At 41.9% G+C, this 22423-nt stretch overlaps 1 long non-coding RNA gene across 3 annotated transcripts; it reads left to right on the top strand.

Moving 5' to 3' along the window:
* The first annotated feature begins 545 nt into the window (after window positions 1-545).
* LOC118928163 (uncharacterized) lies at window positions 546-21505 on the top strand. Of its 3 annotated transcripts, XR_008992499.1 has the most exons (4): window positions 546-5915; window positions 7109-7248; window positions 15179-15492; window positions 15710-16038. It is a non-coding gene; the product is annotated as an uncharacterized LOC118928163 (long non-coding RNA). The 3 variants fall into 3 exon arrangements; XR_008992498.1 differs by having other exon boundaries at window positions 577-5915; window positions 15179-16038; XR_005031128.2 differs by lacking the exons at window positions 15179-15492; window positions 15710-16038 and adding an exon at window positions 21310-21505 and having other exon boundaries at window positions 634-5915.
* Window positions 21506-22423: the final 918 nt, after the last annotated feature.

The raw sequence follows: 22423 nt of genomic DNA, 5'->3' as shown, positions 1-22423 counted from the left end.
GTGGCGATGATGGTGCAATATTGTGAATGTGTTTAATGCTACTGAGTTGTACACTTAAAAATGGTTAAACTGGTAAATTCATATTATGTCTATTTTACCACAGTAAAAAAAAAGAATATATTTTAAAATACACATATGAGTGCCCTACTCTTAAGGAAGTTAAGAGGCTGATGCAGTAAATATGGGCTGGGAATCTCAAATCTGTATTTTTTGAAAAAGTCTTCCTGTATTTCTCAGGCATAACCAGGTTTGGAAACTTATGATTTAATGTCTGCCAGTTCTTTCCAAGGGGATTGGTGCCAGTCTGTGAGTAAATGTTCATCAGTGAAATACATGCATATTTTTTGTAGATCTAAGTGTATTAAATTTAAGGTGCTTTTTTCAAATCTGAGATTGTCCTGACCACATTGTTTTGGTTAAGGTGCCCACCATCTATGAAGTCATGGTGACAATCACTTCACCATCAGGTTGTTTTTTAAATGTCCAACCTTGGCAAAATAAAAACGAGCAATCCTATGTTGGTCTCCCAAAATTTTTGTGAAATTTTAATGGTTCATTAAATTCCCAAGTCTGGGAACCTTTGCTCCAGATGCCAACTATTTGAAAATATTTTAACAGAAACTGCTCCTGTTATTTATTTTATTTATAGAGTAAGACACTGAAAGGATCTATACATTTTTTCTGTTGTTCATAGGATCCTTGAGGAAGGAACCAAAGGAGCGTGAGGAAGTTGTCTTGTCCTGGGTGGTGCCTCAAAGGCCTTTCTCACCTGCCTGAGTTCAGGGCTCCGGTAGGGTAAGGGCTGAGCAACAGCCATTTCTAGGGGATGCCACTGCATTCCAGAGGAGGGTAGCTGGCAGAAGGGAGTGCCCAGTTTGTGGGAGCCTCGCCTGCCCCGCCCTGTTAGGCGAATTAGTTCATTATCGAAAAGTGCTTGGGAAGCACAAAGGTCTGGAGAGCCTCCACGCGCTGCTGCGCAGGCCTGTGCGGGAGCCGGGATCTCTGAGCCGCGGAGGCCCGTCTCAGAGCCTGCGGATCCGGGACGGTTCTCTCCTGCTGTGGTGAGGTCCTTCCAGGGTGCGTCTAGGATGCAGAGACAGCTCCAGAGAGTTCTTACCACGGCATTCTATCTCAAGACAGAAGTTAAGTGTATTTTGTGATAGGATTTGTAAGACATTTAGATAAATGAACCAACCAGATTTTAATTTTGTTTTCTTGCCTTAATTTTTTTGGTGATTTTTAAGCTTTACATTCATACATAAACAAGATCATATCACATGTTCTCTTCTGTGACTTACATTTTTTTAATTGAACAATGTTCCCTGGAGCTCCTTCTGTGTTAGTACACAGAGGCTTCCCCCATTTTCTTTAACAGTTACATTCCTTCCAGACTGTATGACTGTATTAACAGGTTTTTACCTACTGTTCTAACGAAGGACTCATTGGTGGTTTGCCATTTTTCACCATTACAAACAATACTACAGCAAACATTCCTGTACACAAATTTGTGTGCTTATAATATAAATATTTCTGAAGGATATACTCCTGGAAGTGGGATTTCTGGACCAAATGGCATGCACATTTAAGTTTTTGGTAAATACCACAGATCTCTTAAAAAATCTAACTTATCTAGCCACCATTATCCCCTTCAACACTGTACATTATCGATTTTTTAAAAAATTGCTAGCATCATGTGCAGAAAAAGCTGTATCATTTACAATTGCGTTTCTCTGATTTACCAGTTGAGATGTATATCTTTTCATATGCCTATTGGCTCTTTGGATTTCTTTGAACATTTTCCTTGAAGTATAAAAATACAGAAAAGGTACACAAGTCTTAAGACTACTGCTGAATGAATACAAGGTGAACACTTCTTGTAACCACCACCCAGGTCAAGAAATAGAATACTGTCCGACCTTTCCCCACCTCCCCAAAAGTTATCACTATCCTGACATCTAGTTCCTATGAATTAGTCATGCCTGTTTTTGAACTTCATACAAATGAAATCATACAACACGAACTCTTTTGCATCTGGTTTCTTTCACTCAACATTAAGTTTATGAGTCATTCATGTACTTGTCTGTAGTTGTAATATATTCATTTACATTGCTGATTATGTTTCATTTTGTGAATATACCGCACTTTATTTAATAATGAACATTTGGATTATTTCCAACATTTAGCCATTAGCAAATAATGATGCTATGAACATTCTTGGGCATGTCTTTTAGAGTACATGTGCATACATTTCTGTTGGGCATATGTCTAGGAATGAAATTTTGAAGTCATGAGCAATGTTCTTCAACCTGGCCCATTATATTTGTGAATTTCCTATGAAAATTCCTTGCACATTAATTATTGGATGGTTTGTGTTTAATTACTGATTAGTGTGTGTTCTATTTATTCTGGATGTTAATTCTGTATTATATCTGTTGGAAATATTTTAACTAGTCTTTATTTATATTGCCTTTTATTTCACAAAGTTTAAAATTTGGGGGCAATAAAATCTGTAAATCTTTTTCTTTATTTGATTTATTCCATTTCTGGGTTTGATGACTTGCTTAGAAAGTCCTTCCCTATCTCTATTTTGTAAATATTCTCTTATGTTTCCTTTAATATTCATTTTACTTTTATTTTCACTTTAGGCTTTTTAATCAGTCTGAAATTTATTATGTGAGGGTGAGAGACAGAGGCTAATTCATTAGCCCTTAGGGGATGAATAAAATTATACTAGTTGCTGCCTTGATTTTTTTAATACTTATTTTTAAAAATCTCAAGACAGATGATAACATCAATGAGCTAAGAAACTGTCAAAATTTTATTATTTTTATTTAAACTTCAGAATAGTCCCCCCTAAGTTAAACCTGAGTTAGATTCTAAATGGGGTAAGTTTTCTAAATCAGTGCTTGCCACCCAAAAGGCCATGCATATAAATGGTCAATAGTTATTTAGTCATTTACTATGTATTTATGGAACTTTAATGTGCAGCTCTCATGGACTCATGTGTCTAATGAGGAAAAAGAGCCTATTCTGGAATCCTTAAGCGAGCTTGACTGCACCATTGCATCTGAGCTCTCCAGTCAGGAAAATCACAGCTGCTTGCTCTTAAGGCCCCAGCTCCTCCCAATCTGAGTCGATGTCCCCAAATGGATTATGTACTAAGTCTATCCTCACTTAGACAAAAGTCCAGTTCGAACTTTATAGCAAATCCCCAGGGCCGGCTTTTGGTTATAGACATGATTTCCTCAGGCAAGACTGCCCACTTAAGGAAAACTATTTTCTTGGCAGGCTGGTGATCAACGTAGGGTCACATATGGCAGAAGTATGTCTGAACTCAGTCTGTTCTTCCCCTTTGTCTGAAATGGAGCTGGCTTTTCGTGCCTGTTAAGCATCAGTGCTCACTGAGGAATACTTGTATGCAGACTCTCCAGTCGCTCACAGCATGAGGCAGTTTTGTTCTGCTCACCCCTCCTCTCTCCTTTTGCTTTACACATTTTTGGGAAGGCCAGATTACTTGCGATTTAGTTAATGTGTTATGGGACTGGAGTCTGAGCTAGGGTGGAGGGAAGACACATCCCTTTTAGAATGACAAAGAGCATGGTTTTTAGACTGGTGAGCCGCACGTGCAACTGTGAACTGTCTGGGCTGATTTGCTTGGAAATTGCTGTGCTGGCCAAGCTCCAGAAATGTAATCCACAGTGGCCTGAAATCACAAGTTTTGCTGCTTGCATTCTTAGTTTCACAATTTAAGGATTTGGCTGGTGCCTGTCCTGAAAGCATGGGATTTTCTACTGTTTGTGCACACATGCCATTGAGTGTGTGTGTGTGCTTGTGTGTGTGTGTGCAGTGCACACGGGCTTGTCTGCACAGGCATATTTTACAGCTGAACTCTTTATACCTATGGGGAGGCAGTAATTAAGGAACACAGTATATGGCAGATTTTCTTTGATTTCAAGAAAAGCATGTGTGGATTTGTAGGTTACTGTTTTGGGAGAAATGTGATGGAGAATCTTACGTGTAAGTGCAATTGATTCACTAGCTAAAAGACCTTGCCTCAAAATATCTGAGGATAATTTACTTAGGAGAATTCAACATGCCACTTTTTTTTTGAGGAACAGGTGTAATGACCACATTTGGGGGGAAGTGAAGACCTGAGCTTTGAGGAAGTCAAGCCTGAGGCCGTGAGCAGCAGTTATTTATATCACTGTGATGTGTATTGAAAGCCTGTGACTTTCATTCCACCACAGTCACGGAAGTAGTTTAGAGAAGAGGATGGGCGTACATTTTGCCTTGTTAATCATCTACCACACTAAGAGCTTCTGGTGTGGTTCAGATTTCTGGTAATCTGTACCCTGGCTCTACTGCCAACAAAAGGGTGCTTACTTGCTCTTCCTCAGCCTACTCTGTGGAGAAAATGGCTCACTTCCGAATGGTTGATAGATGTGTGAAATCATTCCTGCTTCCTTTCCCAAGATGACCCCTGTGTGAGCATCCTGGTGTGTGTGTTTGAGGGGAGGGAGGGAATTTTCATTGTCTCTAAGCTCAAAATAAAGACACTGGACTCTAACAACCAACGAAAACAGAACATTAGGAACTCTTGTGTTTGCTATTATAATAAATGAAGCCTCATGTAACTAACTTCCATTTTTCTCTCTTGAGTTGTAAAGCCACTCCCCACCCCCACCAACACCCACAGCCCCAGGCTCTTTTGGTTGTGGGAAATGAGTATGTTTGGGGACAAACATGTCAGAATTATGAGGGAGAAACTTGGCAGGGAAACAAACTATGCAATATGCTTGACAAGAATTGAGAAACAATACATCTCAGATTTTCTGAGAATGTCTCAATTTTTGGTTCAGAAATATGACCCAGAGGCTACAGAAAGGGAATTACCGTTGCAGCTCCATTCAGGACATGAACAGGCAGTCTTAAATGAGGAGCCAGCACCGGGTATTTCAGCACAGAAAGATGAGGTGTCTGTAGGTGAGGGACTTGGTCCTGCTTCCACCAGGGGTACGTGGAAATTGAAAAGAGAGAACTTGTGGACTTTTGCTTTAAATAAGAAAACCAGGAGGTAGATGCCCACAAAGCAAAATACCCAGAATGGTAGAGCAGTAAGGAAATGCTAGGTGGCGGGAAACACGAGCATGTTTGCCTAAATGTTGAGATTTTTCTGGGCTCGCCTGATCTCAGTCCTTTGGAGTTTTCCTTTTATGAGGGTAAACATGGTTTAATAGTGAGCAAATACTAGTTCAGATAATTAAAACCTGTTGAGTTGGACAGGAAACATTCAAGGGAAATATGCAGGTGCCTGCAAGCAAGGGTGACACCAGGAGGGTCTCGGTATGTCGGCTCCCTCTCCCCCAGGAGGAGCGTCCCTGGAATGAAGCCACACACAGCTGGAGAGGAAACAGACGACTTGTAAAAAACAGGAGCAGGGTGGAAACGTTCTGAACGTATTTATACGCTGTGAGCCCTGGGGAGAGTGTAAGAGGCATCTGGGGTATTTGCATTTTTGTTCGTTGGAGGGAGGATGGTGTCTCCCAACTCTCTCTCTCATTCATTCAGGACATGGGATTTCCAAGACTGTTGCCATCTTAGAGTTTGTGTTTTCAGCTTCACTCCAGGTGTCACCACACATATTAAAGAAAGATAGTTCTAGGATGACTTAAAACAGAGAAGCCAGCCTGAAGTTCAATTTTGGACCATAGATGCATTTTTCTTCCGGAGGGAGCCATGTGATTTCTCCCGTCCTCACCATCCTGCATTCTTTTCATTCCAAGGCCTGGTCACATCAGGACAGAAGCCCTCATCCTCAGGCCCTTGTTGATGAATGGGAGGCATGCCCTGCTTAAGTTTTTTCCAAACCAGAGCAGAGACTAATGGGTATGTAACTCACCATAATCCATGGCAAGGTATGATACACACCATGAGAGAAAAATAACAAAGTGCTGATGGAAACTTATTCTCGTTAGGGAGATTTGTTTGTGGTGACATTTGAAATGAGCCTGAAAAATGAGTAGGATTTTGACAGATGGAAAACAATGTCATCTTTTTAACCAAATTACTATGGTATTAATGTTCAGTAATATCTAAATGAATCTGAATCCATACAATATACCTGGGGTTTCTGAGACGTCCGGCCTCAGCCTGGTGTGCGGCTGGCAGGGGCAGCACCCACACTATCCTTTGGAGGACACCTTCCTGCCACTCAGCCTAAGCGGCTCAAATGGGGCTGGCCCCGCCCCTGGCTGTAGGCTGAGGCTGTGACCCAGACTAGCTAATAAGAGCGCCAAGTCCCTGTAGCACGGTGATTGGTTCGGGGGGAGGCATGTGACCCAGCTGGCCCATTCCTGGGGCTTTGTTTGGAACCACTGGGGAAAAAGGCATCCACTTTCTGGTGGGTTGTTAAGCTGGTGGGTTGTTGTTGAGGAGCAGGAAGGGCCTGTTCTGTTACCACACAGGGAGAACATGAGAGATGGCAAGATTCCTGAGCACCTGGATCCAGTTGTGCCAGAAACTCTACTGTTGGATTTTTTAGCCCCTCACTCCCACTTTTGAATAATCCATTATTTGCTTTTTCCCTTGCAAACAAAAAAAGTCCTAACCAGTACAGAACTTTTAAGTAACCTGCTTAAACAAACAAGCAAACAAACTGTGGGGGTAAGAAGGTTGCAGATTCATAGGGCAGGTTCCTAGCAAAAGGAAATCTCCCTGTGGCTAACATTTTTCAGGTCAGCTTCTTAGGCCCCGGTGACTAAGACACTGGGACTGTATGCTTTAACTCGCTGGTCTGAGGCTTCTCACCAATCTAGTTGACTCCTGTGTGCTGGATACTTTTCCATGAATCAGAAATGCAATATGCAGTCGTGTTGTCACAAAGCAATGAAAAAGGCTCATTTGCCTTTTGTGTCTCTCCGAGTTTGTTTTTTCTGGGTTACACATTGAAAGTGAGGAGTCGTAACAACAATGCTGTTGGGATTTATTAGTAGTTGAAGAGAGAGACTAATGAGAAAAGACCTGTTCATGATCAGAATCAAATTCTCTGCAGAAGAATTGCAGACTGTGGGACAATTGCCTTGAGACAACTAATTTTCTGTCCCTTCAGGGAAAACTTTTGGGTGTTTGAATGAAGTGCCATATCTGGAAATGCAGAAGATAATTGCTTTTATTGAGTGCTTACTATGTCCTTGATATTAAGAACAATGTTTTGCCTATATTCTCTCTTAATGTCATCAGCTTTACAAGGTAGGTCCCAATCCTGTTTTACAGGCGTGGGGAATGAGGCATACACTACCAGTTGCTATCCTACATCCATTCTCTCCTTGTTCCCTGAAGAGAGCCCCAAGCAATTACTACTTCTAGTTCAAAGTTTAGGCCCTCTGAGTGATTGCTGCAGGCATTTATCATTTTGCAAGCATTTCATCATTTCTTGCCTGCAGCTAGAAGTCTTCTTGGGATTTCTGGGAAAGTGTTGCTTTCCTGATGTGGGCATTGTCCCTTCCTTCTTGTCCTTCCTTCTCCCTGCCTGGAACCTGGATAGGAGGTTGGTGGTGGCATAGCCAAATTTTGACCTTGGTGCAACCCCAAGAAGAACCATATTCTGAATCCATATAGGACAATTCGAGGTTTTGAGTGGAGCAGGAAGACAGAAGGAAACTGCGATATTCTGACATTGCAAAGCCACTGTTCCTGCCCTGGACAGCTTACTTTCAGACTAGTTATGTAAAAAATTAAAAAGGAAACTATTAACACAGTGAGGCTGGGTTTCTGTTACTGGCAACAGAATGCACTCCCCAACAGACACAGGGAAACAGCTAATGGAGCATGAGGGGCTTCTTGCATTTTCATCTAAAGTAATGCTTCAAAGCTGAATAAGAGGTAGTACCCACCCTTAAAGAGTTCTAGCCTAGTTTTGGAGGTGGATACATAAAGGAACAATTGCAATATAATGTCACTAGTGCAATGATAGTAATTTGCCTAGGGCATCAAGGATTCCTAGGAAAATAAAGAAAATGAGACAAAAATGGAACAGTAGTTAGCCATGCAGAGAAGAGAGGTGCAAAAAGAGGTTATAGCTTGAAAAAAGTATCAGAGTGAGACACTGCGCACCATATGCAGAGAGCCACAAACTGGTGTGAGTTGTTGGAGCATAGAATTGCAGCAGGAGAGGTTTTTCATTTAGCCCTTGCTACATAAGAAGCCACCCCCAAAGCTTAGTGGCTTAAAGCTATATCTTTTTTCATAATTCTGCAGTCTGAGCTGAATTCAACTAGGCAGTTTTTCTGTTCATAAAATATCTGTTGGGGTTGGAATTTTCAAGAAAACTTCTTAACTCTTGCAAAATGATAAATGTTTAGTGCCTCAGCTGGGATAAATGGAATCACAGAGGCTGGCTGGGCATTTCTTTCTCTCTCTCTGTGTCTCTCCCTCTCTCTCTCATTCTCTCTGTCTCTCTTCTCTGTGTGCATAGCTAGGACTTCCTCATCGCATGATAATCTCAGGGCAGTTGACTTCTTACAAGGTATATGGCTTCCAGTAGAGTGGAAGATGAGGTTGCCCGTGCATTTAAGGCCTGGGCTCAGAAGTACCAGACCATCACTTCCACTGAACTCTGTTGATCAAAGCAAGTCACAGGCCTGCCCTGCATGAGGGAGAGGAAGTAGCTTCTTCTTCTTGATGGGAGGAGCATTATGCACATAAAGGGAGAGATGAATTAACAGGGTCATCTTTGGAGACTACCTACCACAGAGGTAAAGGTGCAGATGAAAGACAACCTGGCCTGCTTGTTGGGTAGGTCAGTGTAAACGCCAGACCTGGGGGTGTGCCTTGCTACATAGTTGGGATCTGAAAGGAGAATGCTACTCAGACTTCCCTGACCCATCAGAGTAAAACAGACAGAGTAGTGTGATTAGGCAGAGGAAGGGCTGGAGTTTGGCTTTGAACCCCCTTCAGTTTCCATGTGGCTGGACTCAGAGGCCCCCTTACGTCATAGGAGATGGGTGAGTGGCAAGTCAGAGTGGCTACTCTGGAATCCACAGTGGTGAAGGCCATGGGGGAGCCTACTGCAAAGGCCAGGTGGGTCTCTCAGGCCGCGGGCTGGAGGGAGGCTGGCAGAGAACCTGTAGTGTCAGAGTGGCAGGGGAAGCTGAGCAGGCTGAGTCTACCTGGGAGGATGATAAGTCCTGGCTAAGCCAAGAGACCAGAGAAGGAGTTCCCAGCCATCCCGTAGCACAAATCAGCGAACAGCTGAAGAATATGTCATGGTTTTGAGCACTTCGTCTTCTACCCAGTCAACTCTTACCCATCAAGTCACAAAGATAACACCCCTCTGTGACATAATGAGTTATAAGAAATATATATTTGGTCAATCAGAAGATGAAAGTATATCTCCCAGATATTTTTGGTCTTCATCTACAGTTCCTGAGAAAGCTCCAGAGCTGTAAAGATCAAATGGGTGTCTTGTTACGTTGAGAGTCTTTTGGACCCCACCCAAGAGTAGGAGCTGGTTGCCAGGGGAACCAACAGTGGGATCAGAGACTGGGAACTCTCAGCCTCCAGCCCCCAACCCTTGGGCGGGAAGTTGGCTGAGGAAGGTTGAATCAGCCAATGGCCAATGATTTAGTCAGTCATGACTGTAATGAAGCCCTCACAAAAACCCAAGAAAGGAGGATCCAGCTCTCCCACTTATACATTCTGTTTCTCACGATGGAGCTTCCACACGTGAGGACCCAGATGCCTACACGAGCCACCCAGCCAGGCCCCGAGCTCTGTGAGGGTAGAAGCTCCTTTATTGGAGACTGTGCCCTATGTGTCTCTTTACCTAGCTGTTAAGTTGTATCCTTTACAGTATCCTTTATTAGACTGGTAAAAGTAAATGTTAGCGTTCCGTGAGCTGCTCTAGCAAGTTAATCAAACCTAAGGGGGAGGTTGGAGGCCAGAAGCACAGGTAACAGCCTGGTGCTTGCACAGGCATGGAGTGGGGGGGTGGAGGTGGTCTTGAAGGATGGACCCTGTCACCTGGGGAATCTAGTGCTGTCTCTGGGCAGATAGTATCAGAATTCAGTTGAATTCTTGGACACCCTGCTGTGTTTGAGCATTGCTTGGTGTCATGTGTGGGAACCACCCTCCCCCCACAACCACACACACACACACACACACACACACACATTGGAATCAGGTTGGGAACCCAAAAGAATAAAAATTAAAGAGACTCACAGAAATACAAAGAATTACTAGAGAATACTATGAAAATCTATATGTTAACAAGCTGGAAAACATAGAAGAAATGGACAACTTCCTAGAAAAATACAATCTTCTAAGACTGACCAAGGAAGAAACAGAAAATCTAAACAGACCAAGCAATGAAATTGAATCGGTAATCAAAAAACTACCCAAGAACAAAACCCCCAGGCCAGATGGATTCACTGCTGAATTTTATCAGACATATAGAGAAAACATAATACCCATTCTCCTTAAAGTTTTCCAAAAAATAGAAGAGAAAGGAATACTTCCAAACTCATTCTATGAAGCCAGCATCACTCTAATACCAAAACCAGGCAAAGACCCTACAAAAAAAGAAAATTACAGACCAATATCCCTGGTGAACATAGATGCAAAAATACTCAACAAAATATTAGCAAACTGAATCCAAAAATACATCAAGAGGATCATACACCATGATCAAGTGGGATTCATCTCAGGGATGCAAGGATGGCACAACATTCAAAAATCCATCAACATCATCCACCACATCAACAAAAAGGACAAAAACCACATGATCATCTCCATAGATGCTGAAAAAGTATTCGACAAAATTCAACATCCATTCATGATAAAAACTCTCAAAAAAATGGGTATAGAGGGCAAGTACCTCAACATAATAAAGGCTGTATATAACAAACCCACAGCCAATATCATACTTAACAGCGAGAAGCTGAAAGCTTTTCACCTAAGATCGGGAACAAGACAGGGATGCCCACTCTCCCCACTGTTATTCAACATAGTGCTGGAGGTCCTAGCCATGGCAATCAGACAAAATAAAGACATACGAGTTATCCAGACTGGTAAAGAAGAAGTCAAACTGTCACTATTTGCAGATGACATGATATTGTACATAAGAAACCCTAAAGACTCCACTCCAAAACTACTAGAACAAATATCTGAATTCAGCAAAGTTGCAGGATTCAAAATTAATACACAGAAATCTGTTGATTTCCTATACACTAATGATGAACTAGCAGAAAGAGAAATCAGGAAAATAATTCCATTGACAATTGCATCAGAAAGAATAAAATACCTAGGAATAAACCTAACCAAGGAAGTGAAAGACCTATACCCTGAAAACTACAAGACACTCTTAAGAGAAATTAAAGAGGACACTAACAAATGGAAACTCATCCCATGCTCTTGGCTAGGAAGAGTTAATATTGTCAAAATGGCCATCCTGCCTAAAGCAATCTACAGATTCAATGCAATACCTATCAAAATACCAAAAGCATTCTTCAACAAACTGGAAAAAAATAGTTTTAAAATTCATATGGAACCACAAAAGACCTCGAATAGCCAAAGCAATCTTAAGAAGGAAGAACAAAGTGGGGGGGGGGTGGATCTTACTTCCCAACTTCAAGCTCTACTACAAAGCTACAGTAATTAAGAAAATTTGGTACTGGCACAAGAACAGACCCACAGACCAGTGGAACAGAATAGAGAGTCCAGATATTAACCCAAACATATATGGTCAATTAATATTCGATAAAGGAGCCATGGACATACAATGGGGAATTTACAGCCTCTTCAACAGCTGGTGTTGGCAAAACTGGACAGCTACATGTAAGAGAATGAAACTGGATCATTGTCTAACCACATACACAAAAGTAAATTTGAAATGGATCGAAGGTCTGAATGTAAGTCATGAAACCATAAAACTCTTAGAAAAAAACATAGGCAAAAATCTCTTGAACATAAACATGAGCAACTTCTTCATGAACATACCTCCCTGGGCAAGGGAAACAAAAGCAAAAATGAACAAGTGGGACTATATCAAGCTGAAAAGCTTCTGTACAGCAAAGGACACCACCAATAGAACAAAAAGGCATCCTACAGTATGGGAGAATATATTCATAAATGACAGATCCAATAAAGGGTTGACATCCAAAATATATAAAGAGCTCATGCACCTCAACAAACAAAAAGCAAATAATCCAATTAAAAAATGGGCAGAGGAGCTGAACAGACAGTTCTCCAAAGAAGAAATTCAGAAGGCCAACAGACACATGAAAAGATGCTCCACATTGCTAGTAATCAGAGAAATGCAAATTAAAACCACAATGAGATATCACCTCACACCAGTAATGATCGCCACCATCCAAAAGACAAACAACAACAAATGTTGGTGAGGTTGTGGAGAAAGGGGAACCCTCCTACACTGCTGGTGGTAATGTAAATAAGTTCAACCATTATGGAAAGCAGTATGGAAGTTCCTCAAAAAACTCAAAATAGAAATACCATTTGACCCAGGAATTCCACTTCTAGGAATTTACCCTAAGAATGCAGCAGCCCAGTTTGAAAGACATATGCACCCCTATGTTTATTGCAGCACTATTTACAATAGCCAAGAAATGGAAGCAATCTAAGTGTCCATCAGTAGATGAATGGATAAAGAAGATGTGGTACATATACACAATGAAATATTATTCAGTCATAAGAGGAAAACAAATCCTACCATTTGCAACAACATGGATGGGGCTAGAGGGTATTATGCTCAGTGAAATAAGCCAGGTGGAAAAAGACAAGTATCAAATGATTTCACTCATCTGTGGAGTATAAGAACAAAGAAAAAAACTGAAGGAGCAAAACAGCAGCAGACCCACAGAACCCAAGAAGGGACTGACAGTTACCAAAGGGAAGAGGACTGGGAAGGATGGGTGGGAAAGGAGGGATAAGGAGGGGCAAAAAAGAAAGAAGGCATTATTATTAGCATGTATAAGATGGGGGGGATATGGGGAGGGCTATACAACACAGAAAAGACAAGTAGTGATTCTACAGCATCTTGCTATGCTGATGGACAGTGACTGTGGTGGGGTATGTGGAGGGGGGACTTGGTGATGGGGGGCATCTAGTAAACATAATGTTCCTCATGTAATGGTAGATTAATGATACCAAAAAGAAAAAATTAAAGAGACTGAGTGGATTACTCAGGTGCCATGTCTTCCCCAGACAACCTTTAGGTGTTCGTACCGCACTTCCATGGCACCTTTGATTTGAATTTGTAAACACTGGGCTCTGTGGAAACCTCACAGGCCTGGGTAGTTGACATCTGCTGGGTATTATTTTCCCCTGAACCTTTCCTCTTCTGATGAAGGAATATAAGATTATTTCCTTTCAGATGAGTTCATTGGCAATAACAAGAACACACAGAAGCTGGTCGGAGCAGCTTTGGTTGATGGAGGTTAGAGGAAGTATATATAGTGGAAATTATAGCCTGGCCAGCCCTTCCCTTCAGCCTCCTACCTCCCTTCAATTTTTGTTACAATAAATGCAAATGGTGTCAGCTTTTGTTTGTCCCTGTTGACAACCTGGGTATCCTCTCCTATCCAGACCCTGGAAATCTCTTTATTTCTTAAAACCTGGATTCTGTTGTAAAGTTTAGATTCTGAGTTGGATAGGGAACTGCTCTAAGTTCTAGAGAAAAAGTGTTTCTGTCCCAAATTGGAATTGAGAGGATTTGGGAAAAGCCAAAACAACAAAGTTACAATTCAGAATTGCACTTCTCCAAAAAGGAGCTTTCAGACATGGTAAGACAATGTATTAGAGGGTTTTGGTTTCCTTTAAACCAGCCCTATAGTCAAAAGTAATATAGCTACATAATTAGATAATCAAGAAAGGGAAGTTTTCATATTGAAAACATGCTAATGAATCATACCAAACTGTTGTGGCATCTACTCTGAGATCTTAGAATTGCTTTCAGAGTCATTTACTTACCAGCACTTGGGAATTCAATTTGTATAAACTGTAACCTTCTGGTATAAAATATATGCCAGGAAGAAGACATATTTGCAAATAAGCAATTTCCATTCTCGTAATCTTCCTTTTCACCCAACCATCAAACTTCCCTGGAACTGTGAAGGAAATATCAAAAGGCCCATCAGTTTGTTCCTCTGCCTCCAGACTTTGGATACAAGCAGGACAACCATTCCCTTTCAAGGACTCCTCTGGAAACCAGACCACTGCTTTGGATTTTGGTTTTCTTATTGTGAGCATCTGATAGTTTTCCTGTGCCTTCTAGCTCTTGAGAGCCCTGCTGCTTCGACTCTCATTTTGGGCTTGCCCTTCTGGGACTGCAGCCCTGCCCCAGCTGTTAACAGCGAGCTGATCAGATCAATAACCTAAAAGGGGGGTGTGCTAGTGAGGTCCAGGAGTTGAATGTGGTACTTTTCAATTACATTACATGGGATTGTGGGTCTGGTGTTAATTTAAAAGGATTTCCAGTCATTTGAACAAACTGGTGTCTGTGTATGTTACTGGAGGGAGAGAGAAAAAGAAGAGTAGGACAAGGAGGAAGAGGAGGATAGTGGCTTCCATTTTCAAGAAGAACATAGAAAACACCCTTTGTCCCTCCCTTCCAGAAATAACACTGGTAATATCTTGGTATGTGTCCTCCAAGCACCTAGTGTCATGGATATGAACGACCACCTTTATCTCTAGTAATCAAATAGAGAAACTTTTATAAAACTTAAAAGTTGCCTACAGTTTCTATGTGTACCATTTAGTAACACTTATACACATTGTTCCAGTATTCCTACTTCTAGGAATTTATCCTAAAGAAAAATCTAGAATTAGTAATACATTAGCTATCAATTATTGAATTTTAATTGTGTATCAAGAGTTTCACAGACATTGGTTCATTTAATTCTTAGACCAGGCCTGCAGAGCAGGTAACAGAGAAAGGAGTGTTCCCCCTTGTCCCAGTCTCCTGTCCCTCCAAATGCTCCAAAGACCCTGGGAGGAAGGAGTGGTTATCCTCACTCGGGGGGCTGGGGTGGGTAGGCAGCAAGGGCCAGTGCCGGCTGTGCCTCCTACCTACCTAGTTCAGCTCTTCTTTGAAAGCTCTTTTGACCTGAAGTCTTCCCTCATCCTCTCAGACCTGTTCTGACTCCCCACCCTCTGTTCTCTCAAGGTGCTGGAGCTACCTCAGGAGAGCCCAGAAATACTCCACTGCCTGCCAGTGCTTCTCAAAATGTGTTCTCAGCATCCCAATCAGAAATGTCTAGGGAGCTGTTAAAAGGTACAGATCAACTGAATCAGAGTTTCCAGTGGTGGGGCCTAGGAATCTGTGTCTCACAAGCATTACTGGTGTTGGTAACCACACAGCCAAGTGGGAGAGAAACTGCGCTGACATGTATGCCTCTTCAGAGCAGGGATCCTGTGGAATTGCCCTCTGTTAGCCCCGGGGCACCTGGCACAGTGGTGTACAGCAGACAGAGGTGTTTGGTGAGTTCAATGCAGAAATGTATTTCTTAGGAAGGAAGTGAGAGCAGGGGAGGTAGGAAAAGAGAGATCATGGGTGTGGAAGACAGGGTGGCTTGAGGGCTTTTGCAGGAGATGGGAAATCTCAGGCTGACTTGAGATGCCCACTCTTGGGGTCCTTTGAGTGCTACCAATAGATATTAAGGTGATGTCTTTCCTTTTTTCTTTTTTTCCCCCACAGATGTGTGCTTTAGTCCTGGGAATTTTTTTTGAAACTTAAACTTTCAATTCCAGAATGAGTAATTGTGTATAAAGTGGGTCACAAGGAAGTGATAACTAATGCACAGACTATTTTAACTGCTGAATCAGAAATCTCTGTGCTGCATTTTGAAATATGCAGGAAGGAAAATACGCAGATGATAGCAGTGGAAGGAATCCTAAAATAATATTTTCACAAACAAATTCTGGCCCAACATACCCCTTGGGGTTTGGGGTGCACCAATGATAACACACTCCTGAGAGGTGAAGAATTGGAATAAAACTGCCAAACCAGAAATCTTTCCAAAGGACACAGGATCTCCTGAGGCACATGACCACTCAGCCTGACAGGCTGAAAGCTGCTGCGATGCTGTGGGGGCATCTGAGTCACTCTGCTTCATAACACAGGCAGGGCTTCAGGAAAGCAAAGGTAAACAAAACCCACAAACAAAACTTTAAAATCTGTTCTATTTGCTCTTCCTAAAACAAAGAAACAAAATGCACTTTTTTGGTTTAATTTGTTTCACAGATTTTTTTCATTTGGTAAACTATACACAATATTAAAATTACCATTTTAACCATGAGTGGCATTAAGTGCCTTCACAATGTTGTGCAACTGTCACCACTATCTATTTGCAGAACTTTTTCATCATCCCAAACAGAAACTCTATACCTAATAAGCAATAATTTCCCATGTCCCCAGTCTCTGGTAACCATCATTCTACTTTATGTCTCTATGAATTTCCTATTCTAGGTACTTTATATAAATGGAATAATACGGTATTTGTCCTAGTTCACTTAGCATAACGTTTTCAAGGTGCATTCAAGTTGTGGCATGTATCAGAGCTACATTCCTCTGTATGGCTGCATAATAATTCCATCACATGTATGACTACATTTACTGACAGACAGTGGGTTGTTTCCACCTTTGGCCAGTGTAAATAACGCTGCTGTGAACACTGGTATGTAAGTATCTGGTTCAGTCCCTATTTTCAATTCTTTGAGTAGATACCCTGGAGTGAAATTGCTGAATCCTATGATAATTCTATGTTTAATTTCTGAGGAAACAAGAACTGTTTTCCATACTGACTGCACTGTTTCACTGCCCCATCAGCCATGTGTGAGAGTTCCAGTTCCTCTACATCCTCACCACACTTGCTATGTTTTTTTAATTAATAGCCATCCTAATGGTGTGAATTGGTATCTCATTGTGGTTTTGATAGATTTTTAAATGGAAATCGTACTGAGGATGTATAGGTAATTTCACAAAATGTAGGCTTTAAACAGAGACTAGGAATCATAGTGTCATAGTGTGCTGAAAATAATACTAAGAATGTTTGTAATTCATTGTGCACAGTATTTTTTTGTTATTCATATTTTTGGTGTAAATTTCTAAATTTATTTCCTGTATTCTCATCTTGTGTATCAATTAAGTTTTCTTCTTGATACAAGGTTCAAATTTTATCCAATGTTCTAAAAACAATTTTTTGTCCATGACATTTAAAGGTGGTTTAACATTTGATGACAATTGTTTTTCTGGTACCCACTGAACCAGCCTTTGAGGTCGAGTAGGTGGTTTTGACTCCATTGTTAAGCTATGCAGCATTTTGTAATCATTAGGAACAAAGATAAAGTTTCTTTGAGGTTGAGCTGAGGTCATTTCTTAAAATAATTACTGTAGTCAAATGACAGATCTAATGTATTCAGATTAAATCTTAATTTTTTCTTTGGCCGTAACCAACACATTGAAAAAGAGAGACCTTACATGAACACTTGGTCAATAAATCCTTGAGGGCCCGCTATTAGCCTGCCTTTGTGCTGGATGCGGAGTACACATTGGTGACTGAACAGATCACATCTTATGGGATAACTTATAAAAGTTCAGGGTTAAATTTGACCTAGGACCAAACTGTACTTACTTAATTGATTTTTACACATTTTTCCCTAAAGGTTTTCCCTAAATTCTTTCCCAAAAGGATTAGCTTATAAGAGGTACACACCATAATGTTAACATGCAAAAAGGTAGAGTCCAAATCAGGAAGGGAGCTAGCAACGTGCTAGAGCCCTGACTTGCATATGTTTGATACAATTACTATCGTATAATTACTATGTTACTCTTTTTGACACAAACTTTAGGGATGCGTTTGCTTAGAGAAAAACAATTAACACTAACTTAATTAAGAAGAGGTTCATTTAACTCACATAACAAGAAGCCTGAAAATATGTAATGCATGGCTAGAACAGTAACTATCAGGGACCCAGGTTCTTTGTCTTTCTGCTGTGCCATCCTTAGATGTATCTCATGAGCATCTCATGCTCTTACCTCATGGTCCCAAAATGATTGCTTCACCTCAGGGCAGGAAGAAAGAAGGGCAAAGGGGCAAGAGCTTTCTCCTACCTTCCTTTTTTCCTCCAAAAGGAATATCCTGTCAAGAACTAGAAAGGGTCTGAGATTTCAACTTACTTACAAGCTAACAAATTAGCCTGCCATGGCTTCATGGATGCTGGCAGAAGACACAAGGCTCCTGGATCAGAGACAACAGACTTGTTACAACATAGCAAGCAGTATAAGCATCAGCAAATTTGTGGTAGTTCTCATTGCCTTTCAGTCCCACTGAGGCAAAACAGATTGGCCCCCAGGAATGCTTGCCCACTTGGTGGGTTGTCTTACAGGAGAGGAACCTGAGCTTAGGTGCCCAAAATCTTCTATAATGGGCAGTAGGAAGGCCTGCCCTTTGCTCTGGAGTGAAACATTGTTTTTCTGTCTTCCAAGGCTCCAGGCAAGCCTCCCCATTGCTCTGGAGAGACAGTACCTCAATCTTCCAAGGTTGTATGCCATTCACACATCCTTGGGAAGATAGTTGGAAACAAAAGATAGTCAATGTCTCTGCTTGTAAGATATACAGAAATGAAAGGGACCATGGAAAATTGTCTTCTAACAATATCCTCCTCAGGGCCTTCTGCTTATATATTACTGGCCAGAACTACATCATACGGCCACCTCTAACTGCAAGGGAGGCTATGAAATTGAGTATTTTTAGCAGGGTACATTGCTGCTGTAAATAAAACTGTGGTTCTGTTAGTAAGGAAAGGCAAGCAAGGGATGAGGCTTTGCAAGAACAAGGCAAAACTGTGCCGAAGTGTTTTTATCTATATGACCAAAGCCTTTTCTCCATTGCATAACAAATGTTATGACACTTAACTTACTGATCCTGCAAGAAATAATGTGTATGACTTAGACATAAGAAAACTCCCAGTCAAGTACTATTTCACAAATTTCAGATGAGCTATTGGTAGTTTAGTACAGAATTTTAATGTCACAACTGCATAATATCTCAGTGTAAAAAGCCAGTAATTCCTCAGAACTCTCCCCATTTATAAAATCTGTATTCGTTATTTTTACAGACCATTTTCGGGGGATGAGAATTAAAAAGTCTTCCGAGAAAACATTTATGGCATGAAATTTCCCCCATTCTCAGTGTCTATAGCATAAAGAACATGTTCTACTTTGTGAACAGATAGGTGTTTGGTAAGAGGTTTATAAATATACCTTTGCTGCTTTCATTTATTTTAAGAAGATTTTTTCACCTCATGATAGTCATTTGGGACTGGAAATGTTACCATGGAAACCCTGCTCCAAAATGCTGATTGCCAGTGAATATTGATCTGTAAGCATCTTAGCAGCTTTCACCAGCGTACTTACCTGCCTAACATGAAGGAGGCTTTGCTCAGAGCACATTTAGGTCGAGTCCACACCCAGTGGTGGTTAGGTACTACAAAGGACATCGACTGAACTTTCCCAGGAACCAATCTAAGGATCCCACTGAAAATCCTGGCCCAACCCTGGCTTACATTTCCACTGAAACAGAGAGGGGTAAACCTTTGTTTGTTCCCCTTTCAGCTGCACTGGGAGAGTTCAGAAGCTCAGTCAAGGTGATACATGGGGCATGGAGGGAAAATTCTGGATGTGAATGGGCATGCCTTGCCCAGAGGCAAAGGAGTTTGCAAACTACTTTTCAAAGCCCTTACTCTATGATTTTGAAATAAAAATGCTTCTCTTCCAAAAGGGAAGGAGAGATTTTAATCTGGGCAGTGCACTGGGAACTTAATGATTGATCCAAACCAGAGTCCTGGGGGATGGTGAAGATAATGATTATCAGGGCTGGAGCAAGGCGAATCACAGATGGAGTCCACTCCTCTTCTCCATAAACCTGGAGAGCCTCTCCCCTTCAGCGGGGTTTTGTGTATGAGCAAGGGGAGGCTTGTTAGGGAAAGCAGCTTTGAAAACTGAATTATCCTTGCCAAGAACTAATGGACTGTCTTCAACATGCATGAAAATATGTTCTGCACGGTGACCAGAGAAGCCAAAATGAGGCCTCCACAGATGTAATCTGCCATCACTCTCTCTCCATGTGGGACAGTCTGGATGCGCTTATTTTACTCTTTGCTGTAACTAAGAAGAAAACAAACAAAAACCCTTGCAAAAGTCCATTGAGACAACAGTCGGTCCCAAAAGAGGAATTTGAACCAAGATAACATGAGTTACCTTTTATCCACGTGTTCCTGAAGCCTGACCACTAACTGTTGAACAAATATGCTCTACCCTTTCACCATTGCATTAAAACTTAACCAAGTCAGAATAGACATTGTATAATTAAAAGAATCTACACTTGAACACACACACACGTCTTTTAATATGTTGAGAACTACAGACAGAACTAAAGAATCCCAAGAGCAGGTGCGACATTTCACTTTCTTCTATCTTTGTCCTGTGTTTGGAGAGGCCACCAAGTGTTGTGGTGAGATGGAAATTTAGGGAGAAAGTGCAATAGAAGAAATTGCTCACCCATTACTTGCAGCTATTGCTGCCTTTATGGAGCCTGACTATGAGCAAGACATTGTTCTTCAGTACTTTACAGGAGGATTTCATTGAATGCTCGTTAACTGGCCTATCAGGTGAATGTGATTATAATCCCCATTTTACACTTGTGGGAAATTAGACACAGAGAAGTTGAGTGACTCACCCAATACCACAGAGCTAGGACCTATGCCTCTTGAGTAAAATAATAGACATGTCCCCACTTGCTTTGTGGCTCTGGGTACTCTGAGTAAAAAGCTGTGGTAGGAAGGGCAGAGGAGATAGAGCTGCGGTGTGCTGGAGGGGACAAAGGGAGGCTCTGAAGGTCAAGGCAAAGGCAGTATCTCCAAGGACAGTGCAATCTCTCATTGGTGAGGTGTTGGTCAAGTTCCCCGGCCTCAGAGGCCTGTCCAGGGTTTCTTGCTTTCAGGGTCACGTTGCTCAGCTGCCTGTAGGGTGCTGCAGACCTGGAAGGAAGCCCAGGCTGTAAGGCTGCCAGCATCTGGCTGGTCTTCTACTTGAAGACAGAGGAGAATATCATTCCTCGGTAAATTCTCCTTCAAATGACCTTCCTGAGATAAGCCCTGTCAGTTTCAGAGTCTGCCCTCCTCAGTTTATCCTCTCTGGCTCCCCTCTGATATCCAGCCAGTTCCCCTGATGTCCCTGGACACTGGGAGCTGTGTTCCAAGGGGAGTAGAGTCACGTGCACTACTCCTTTCCCACAGGAGGCTCGCATGCCAGCAGTGCAGAGACACGGCGCCTGAGCACACTCAGCTTGTCAGCAAAATGCACCTCTTCCTAGTATATGATGCCTGTTTTCCCCAGAGAATAAAGCTCTTTATAATCCAGACAAAAATGGGAAATATTTAGAATTGTGATGTCACTGTCTCTTGTTGGAAATTAAAAAACACAGAGGACATATGCCAACACCTTTCTCTGGAATTTCTTCACCTGCCCTGTCAGTATGGTAAGAGAGCCTCTTAGCTCTCAAACCCTTTCAACATTTATCATTTGGTTGTTAAGATGATGGTCATCTCTAGCCTAAAATACACATTATTACAATCATCTGCTTTGAGAATACACAGGTAGCTCTAATAAAAGGGATGACTAGATCAGTTAACAAGCTTTCTAAATCCAAATCAAGCCCTCTTGGTTAAACCTAAAATATCAGGTCTCAGAGGTTAGTTTAGTGAATTAGTGTGTCCATTTTTCAGCATGAGGCGTCCTTTAGAATGGTGAATTTGATAATACACAGTCCTGGAGTGGAATCTCAGCCACTGAACCACACGAAGCCATCTGAAAAGGAGCAGCATACACCCAGCCTCATGTCACACCTACACTCACACCAGTACTGACCACCACATACCTTCCTGAGGCTTGGCCCACCCATCAGTTCAGCCAAGAACTATCCCATTGTCTTCCCAATGGGTTTCAGCCCTGGGCAAGTTTGCTGTGGATTCAGTGTGACCAAAGAAAATGACAGCAAAACGTTCTTGGAGTGAAAGGGTTATACCCAATTTTATTTCCATGGTGGCAGGTCAGTCACTAAAATCCTGTTCACTCAGACTGAGTTTGTATGGGGCAAGCCAGTCTCTACCTCTGGGCCTCTCTGCCCACACAGCTGTCCTCTGGGGCCTCTCTGTCTGCACAGTCGTCCCACACAGCCATCCTCTGGGCCTCTGTCCTAGGTGCTGCCACCACTCCAACCTCTCCTCTCCTGCAACCTTGCAGCCCTGCCACCGTGTTACCCAGAGCACTGGGCCGAGCTCCTTATATAGAGTCAATAGCAATGCATTGCCCACATGTGCATAGTGAGCTAGCCAACCAGGGCCAGGTGAG

The sequence above is a fragment of the Manis pentadactyla genome, chromosome 11, assembly GCF_030020395.1.
Source record: "Manis pentadactyla isolate mManPen7 chromosome 11, mManPen7.hap1, whole genome shotgun sequence".
In the NCBI taxonomy this organism is placed as follows: Eukaryota; Metazoa; Chordata; class Mammalia; order Pholidota; family Manidae; genus Manis; species Manis pentadactyla.
This window is presented reverse-complemented; position numbering and strand designations above follow the sequence as displayed.